A 7,196-nucleotide genomic window follows, 5' to 3' on the forward strand; every position below is an offset into this window, starting at 1 on the left:
ACCAAGTGGGTATTAGCAACCAAGCGATTGGAGAGGAATTCCAACGATCGACACCAGTCAATACGTAGCACTCGTCGTCAGGAGCAACACTCTAAAATTGCATCAAGATCGAACCACAAACGACCTTCCAATCTCTGACGGATGTTCTTCTTTTTCTTTTTCTTTTCCTCCCTGCGCCGCACGCTTCTTTCTTTCTTCTCTCGTTTTCTTTTGTCTGAAGATATGTATATATATAGCACACAAAGGGTTTTAAACCCTTTGTGTTTCCTGCCACGTGGGTTGGTCCCCACATAAAGAGGGACCACCCAACAAATCTCCCCCTCCCGATTATGTGGGGGGCTCCACCAAGCCCGCCGCGCTTCTGCAAATTTCAAGCTTTTGCATAGGCAACGATTTAGTCATCATATCTGACCCATTATCATCAGTATGGATTTTCTCAATCTGTAACAGCTTATCCTCCAGTGCATCACGAATCCAATGACACTTAACATCAATATGTTTCGATCTTGAATGGAAAGTTGAATTCTTACTGAGATGGATGGCACTCTGACTGTCACAGTAAAGCACATACCTTTCTTGCTGTAAACCCAATTCTTGTAAGAACTTTTTCATCCATAACAATTCTTTGGCCGCTTCAGTGATAGCAATGTACTCTGCCTCTGTGGTAGACAAAGCAACACACTTCTGCAATCTGGACTGCCATGACACTGCTCCCCCTGAATAAGTAATCAGGTACCCTGAAGTAGATTTTCTAGAATCAATATCCCCAGCCATATCTGCATCTGTAAACCCATCAAGCACCTGTTGACCACTGCGAAGCACAAACATACTCTCGAAGTACCTCTGAGATACCTGAGAATCCATTTCACAGCTGCCCAATGTTCTTTGCCAGGATTAGAAAGGAACCGACTAACAACTCCAACTGCATGAGCGATATCAGGCCTCGTACACACCATGGCGTACATCAAGCTACCCACGGCTGATGCGTAAGGCACTTTCTTCATTTCATCTTTTTCTTTCTCACTTGTAGGACTTTGCTTTGAACTCAACTTCAAATGCCCTGCAAGTGTAGAGCTCACCGGTTTTGCCTTGCTCATGTTGAACCTGTCCAATACCTTCTCGATATAACTCTCTTGTGATAGCCACAATTTTCCTTTCTTCCTATCACGAGAGATCTTCATACCAAGGATATGCTTTGCTGGTCCCAAGTCCTTCATAGCAAAGGACTTACTCAATTCTTTCTTCAGTCTGTCAATTTTTCTAGTGTCACGACAAACAATCAACATGTCGTCCACATACAGCAAGAGAATAATAAATTCTCCATCAGAGAATTTCTTCACAAACACACAATGATCTGCTGTAGTTCTCTCATACCCATGATCAACCATAAAAGAATCAAACTTCTTATACCACTGTCTCGGTGCCTGCTTGAGTCCGTACAAGCTCTTTTTCAACCGACACACTAAGTGTTCTTTGCCTTTAGCTGTGAACCCCTCTGGTTGCTCCATATAAATTTCCTCCTCCAAGTCACCATGAAGGAAAGCAGTCTTCACATCAAGCTGTTCGATCTCCAAATTCATTTTGGCAGCCAAACTCAAAACAATTCTGATAGAAGACATCTTTACCACGGGTGAGAAAATTTCATCAAAATCAATGCCCTTCTTTTGACCGAACCCCTTTACAACTAGTCGCGCCTTGTACCTTAGCTGTGATCTGTTTGGTTCAATCTTGCATCTGAACACCCATTTGTTCTTGAGTGCTCTCTTGCCCTTAGGCAGTTCCACCAAATCATATGTGTGATTCTCATGCAAGGATTTCATCTCGTCTTGCATGGCTTCTAACCATTGATTTTTCTGGTCATGTAGCATAACCTCTTGATAACTTTCTGGCTCTCCCCCATCAGAAAGTAGCACATACTCATTGATTGAATACGTTCTGGAAGGCTGTCGGTTTCTGGTAGATCTTCTCAACTGAATCTCAGCGGCTGGTTCTGAAGAAGCTTGCTCTAGATGCTCTTCTGACTCCACATTATCAATTGTAGGCTCACCATTTTCACCAACTGTATCAACCTGTTCTTCTTGTACATCTCCCATGTGTTCATCATGCATCACACAAGGAGGAATAACTGGATCCAAATCAACACGGTATTCACTCAGAGACTCTGCCTTTTTCTGATCCAAGTCTTCAATGGTTTGATCTTCAAAGAATACGACATCTCTGCTTCGTATGATTTTCTTATTAACTGGATCCCACAGTCTGTAACCAAACTCCTCATGCCCATAACCCATGAAGATACATTGCTTGACTTTGCTATCAAGCTTTGATCTCTCATCTCTAGGAATATGGACGAATGCCCTGCAGCCAAACACTCTCAAGTGCTCAAAAGAAACATCTTTCCCTGTCCAAACCCTTTGAGGAATGTCACCATCCAAAGGAACTGAAGGAGAAAGATTTATCAAGTCAACTGCTGTCCTCATTGCCTCACCCCAAAAATGTTTAGGCAATTTTGCATGAGAGAGCATACACCCGATTCTCTCACAGATGGTTCTGTTCATTCTCTCTGCTACTCCATTATGCTGCGGAGTCTTGGGTACAGTTTTCTCAAGCCTGATCCCATGGCTTTTGCAATACTCTTCAAACGGTCCTCTGTATTCACCACCATTGTCTGCACGGACGCATTTTAACTGCCTTCCAGTTTCTCTTTCAACCTTCATATGAAAGACTTTGAACATACCCAATACCTGATCTTTGGTTTTCAAAGCAAACACCCATACCTTTCTAGAGTGGTCATCAATAAAAGTTACATAATAAAGTGCACCACCTAGAGTTTTAGTGTTCATAGTGCAGACATCAGTGTGAACTAAATCAAGAATATTAGACTTTCTTGATGAAGAAGATTTTTGAAATGAAACTCTTCTTTGTTTTCCAACAAGACAATGAGTACAGGGCGTTAGTGACGTACCTTTATTATTAGGTAGGAGCTGTTCCTTGGCGAGAATCTGAAGTCCCTTCTCACTCATGTGACCAAGCCTTTTGTGCCATAGCTCAGTGGAGTTTTCATTCTCAACAACAATCGCATCTCCCTTGACTAGTCTTACAGCTGTCTTGTAGAGAGTGTTGGTCTTCTTTCCCCTGGCTAAGATAAGAGAACCCTTGCTCAGTTTCCACTGTCCACCTCCAAGGTAATTGTGGTAGCCTTCATCATCAAGTTTCCCAATAGAAATCAAGTTGAAGCGCATTTCAGGAACATGCCTGACATCCTTGAGAATCAATTTGCACCCAATGCTGGTTTCTAGCTGTATATCTCCCATGCCCACAACTTTACACTTTGCTTCATTTCCCATCCTAACCCAACCAAAATCGCCACTGGTGTAGGAAGAGAAGAAATCTCTATGTGGAGTAATATGAAAAGATGCTGCTGTATCAACTACCCACGTAGATTCATCACATGCGAGATTAGCATAAGCTTCATCAAAAGCAAATACCACATCCCCATCAGATGCAACTGCTGTAGTGTCTTTTTCTTCTTGGCGTTCTTCGTCTTTTCCTTTCAACTGTTCCCTCTTAAACTTTCTGCAATCTCTTCTTAGATGCCCAGGCTTGCCACAGTGAAAACATTTTATGTCCATTTTTGAATAAGACTTTTCTCTTGACTTGTCACGACTGTCATACCTGTGAGGTTTTCTGCTTTTACTTCTCCCCCGCCTTTCTATAACAAGTGCCTCTGAATGAGAAGAAATACCTTACTCTTTCCTTCTTGCCTCTTCATTGAACATGCTGTCTTTTACCATACCCATAGTTATCACACCATTGGGAGCCGAATTACTGAGTGACACCACCAACGTTTCCCAACTGTCTGGCAAAGAACTCAACACAAGTAATGCTTGCACCTCATCATCTAGTGCAAGTTTCATGGTAGACAACTCGTTCAACATTCCCTGAAAATTACTCAGATGCTCCGTAACACTATGCCCATCTTTGTACTTCAAATTCACAAGCCTTCTTATCACAAAGGCTTTGTTTTGAGCAGTCTTTCGTTCATAAAGACTCTCTAACTTCTGCCAAAGACCATAGGCATCAACTTCTTTGGCTACGTGATGAAAGACACTTTGATCAACCCACTGCCTAATATATCCAACGGCTTTCCTATTCAATTTCTTCCAATCATCGTTGGTTGCAGCAACTGGTTTGACACCTTTCAACTCAATGGGGTCAAACAATTCTTTGCAATACAAAATATCTTCCATCCTAGTCTTCCAAATTGAATAATTGGAAGCTGTGAGTTTAACCATGCTATTAGATGACTCTTCCATTTTATTCACACAAGAACTCCACACAAATAATGAACCAAAAGCTCTGATACCACTTTGTTAGGGGTGAACACCAATTTCAGATGCTCAGCGGAATTAATCTACCCCTCTTTGTGCAAATTAAATAGTAACACAATAGCAAAATAATAATCAAGCAAACCCACAACCAAGACACCAAGATTTTTACGTGGAAAACCCTCCAATGCGAAGGTAAAAACCACGGGACCTAGTCCAGTTAAATCTTCCACTATCAACAATAATGAGTTTACAATTTGTCTTCCCTAGAGAAATATCTAGAGGTTATCACCACATCAAGAATACATACATTCTTGGATTAAACATAAATTCATCACCTTAAAGTGGATTCCAACAAGAATAAAGAAAGATCTCACCAAGTGGGTATTAGCAACCAAACGATTGGAGAGGAATTCCAACGATCGACACCAGTCAATACGTAGCACTCGTCGTCAGGAGCAACACTCTAAAATTGCATCAAGATCGAACCACAAACGACCTTCCAATCTCTGACGGATGTTCTTCTTTTTCTTTTTCTTTTCCTCCCTGCGCCGCGCGCTTCTTTCTTTCTTTCTCTCGTTCTCTCTCTGTTTTTCTGAAAGAAAAATATGTATATATATAGCACACAAAGGGTTTTAAAACCCTTAGTGTTTCCTGCCACGTGGGTTGGTCCCCACATAAAGAGGGACCACCCAACAGGTTGAAGGGGAGCATATATACGTACATATTATCTCAAATGGTACAAATAACTTGACATCCTGGACAATTTTACAGTGAATCATGAGATGTTCTCCCTCATTAAAAATGGTCGTGTATTGAACGTTCTCTTCTTATTGAGCTCTATATATAGACTACGCATTCCTGCAAGGAAATTCACTCATTCAGACACCTGAAGAAATGAAAATGTTACTACCATCTTCCTTCATCATATTCCTTCAGGTCTTAACCACCATTTCCCACACATGCAAAGCCTCTACAGCCTTACCAAAATTCACGGCTCTGCTAGTCTTTGGTGATTCAACGGTAGATACTGGTAATAACAACTACGTTTTAACCCTTTTACAGGCCAACCATATCCCATATGGTCAAGATTATCCTGGTCATATTCCTACAGGGAGGTTTTCTGATGGGAAACTCATTCCTGACTTAATAGCAAGCTATCTAGGGATCAAAGAGAGTGTTCCTCCCTTTCTAGATCCAACAATATCGAATGATGAACACCGAACCGGTGTTAATTTTGCATCGGCTGGATCCGGGTTCGATGATCTGACTGCTGCTGCATCTGGGGTCATCCCATTTTCGAAGCAGATCCTGTACTTCAAAAGTTACATAGAAAGGCTTAAAGGGTTTGTAGGGGAAGCCGAGGCTATGAAGATAATTAATGGTGCTTTGGTCAGTATTAGTGCAGGAACTAACGACTTCGGTGTCACTTTCTATGGCCTACCCATAAGGAGGAAGCAATTCACTATTGGTGGGTACCAAGATTTTCTACAGATTAAGATAAAAGAATTTGTTCAGGTAAAATATGCTTCCTATACTTTCTTCCCTCATAAAATTTTATGGTTGACGTGGCAGTGCCACAGTTAGGGCATAAAAAGCTTGTACTGTAGCATTACCCTAATTATCACACTGATGTTTCATTGTGTGTAAATCTATCTATAGGAACTTTACGATCTGGGATGCCGTACTATGATTATAGTAGGGCTTCCTCCTGTTGGTTGTTTGCCCATTCAAATGACGGCGAATTTTAAGGACCCGAACAACAGAACATGTGTGCAGGAACAGAATTTAGATGCACAATCTTATAATCAGAAGCTTGCAAACCTCTTACCTAAAGTGCAGCAATCACTTCCAGGGAGCAAGGTCATCTACGCAGACATCTATGAGCCGCTGAATGACATGATCAACAATCCACAGAAATACGGTATGGCCCGGCCTCCTCACATAATAGAGTAATACTACTCTTCACACTCATTTTATACACGACACATTAATTGGTATAAAGTGAAGAGTAGCATTTCTCCATAAAGTTTTTGTTACGTGAATACTTTTACATACACGTAATGTGATAGATTGTTAAGTTTTGAAGGAACCTAGATCCTTTAGATTTGTTGAAAAAAACCTAAAACCTTTGCAAACATAAAGTTTGGATTAATTTTTTGATTACTTTATTCATAGTATAATAGCCTTTAAATAGGCAAACTATTACAATATTTTTTAGGGCTGAGTCATCAAGACTCTTACATAGAAATAAATAAAGACAATATTAAATAAAAAAAAACTCAATAAAATATTCGACCGTATCATATATTTTAATATATGATACTATTAATACTTATTCCGCATTCTCCTAACAGTTTTCTCTACCACTCTGGACTTACAATTATTTTTTGGTGTAACTTCAGGCTTTGTGGAAACCAATAGAGGGTGCTGTCACCTGTGGAACAGGGTTTTTTGAAACCGGTTTAGCATGTAATCACAAAACTCCAATGTGTGCAAACGCTTCCCAGTACTTGTTTTGGGATTGCATTCATCCCAGCCAAGCAGCATACCAGTATCTTGCTAAGTACCTAGAGGATAAACTCATTCCCATCCTTTCAACAGATCACAGCCGTTGAATTATCCAACCCAACAAATGGAAAATCCTCCTTTTCTTCCATGTCAATCATAATTAAAGGAAGAGCTGCTCTATTTTTTGATTCAAAGTAATTTTATTTAGTTTAATAAATATCCTCTTCTCTTTTTCTAGAGTGTGTGTATCAAAGTAGACACTAATTGCACTTAAACCAGGCAAGAAACTATATTAATCAGTAAATAACCCAAATCTAAAAAGCAAGATCCATGCATCATGGAAGAATTCTTAATCAGATT

At 40.4% G+C, this 7,196-nt stretch overlaps 1 pseudogene; it reads left to right on the forward strand.

The window, feature by feature from the left end:
* The first annotated feature begins 5,222 nt into the window (after positions 1-5,222).
* On the forward strand, positions 5,223-6,943 carry LOC132163173 (GDSL esterase/lipase At2g30220-like; annotated as a pseudogene).
* The last annotated feature ends 253 nt before the right edge of the window (positions 6,944-7,196 follow it).

This window comes from Corylus avellana, chromosome ca10 (genome assembly GCF_901000735.1).
Source record: "Corylus avellana chromosome ca10, CavTom2PMs-1.0".
In the NCBI taxonomy this organism is placed as follows: domain Eukaryota; kingdom Viridiplantae; phylum Streptophyta; class Magnoliopsida; order Fagales; family Betulaceae; genus Corylus; species Corylus avellana.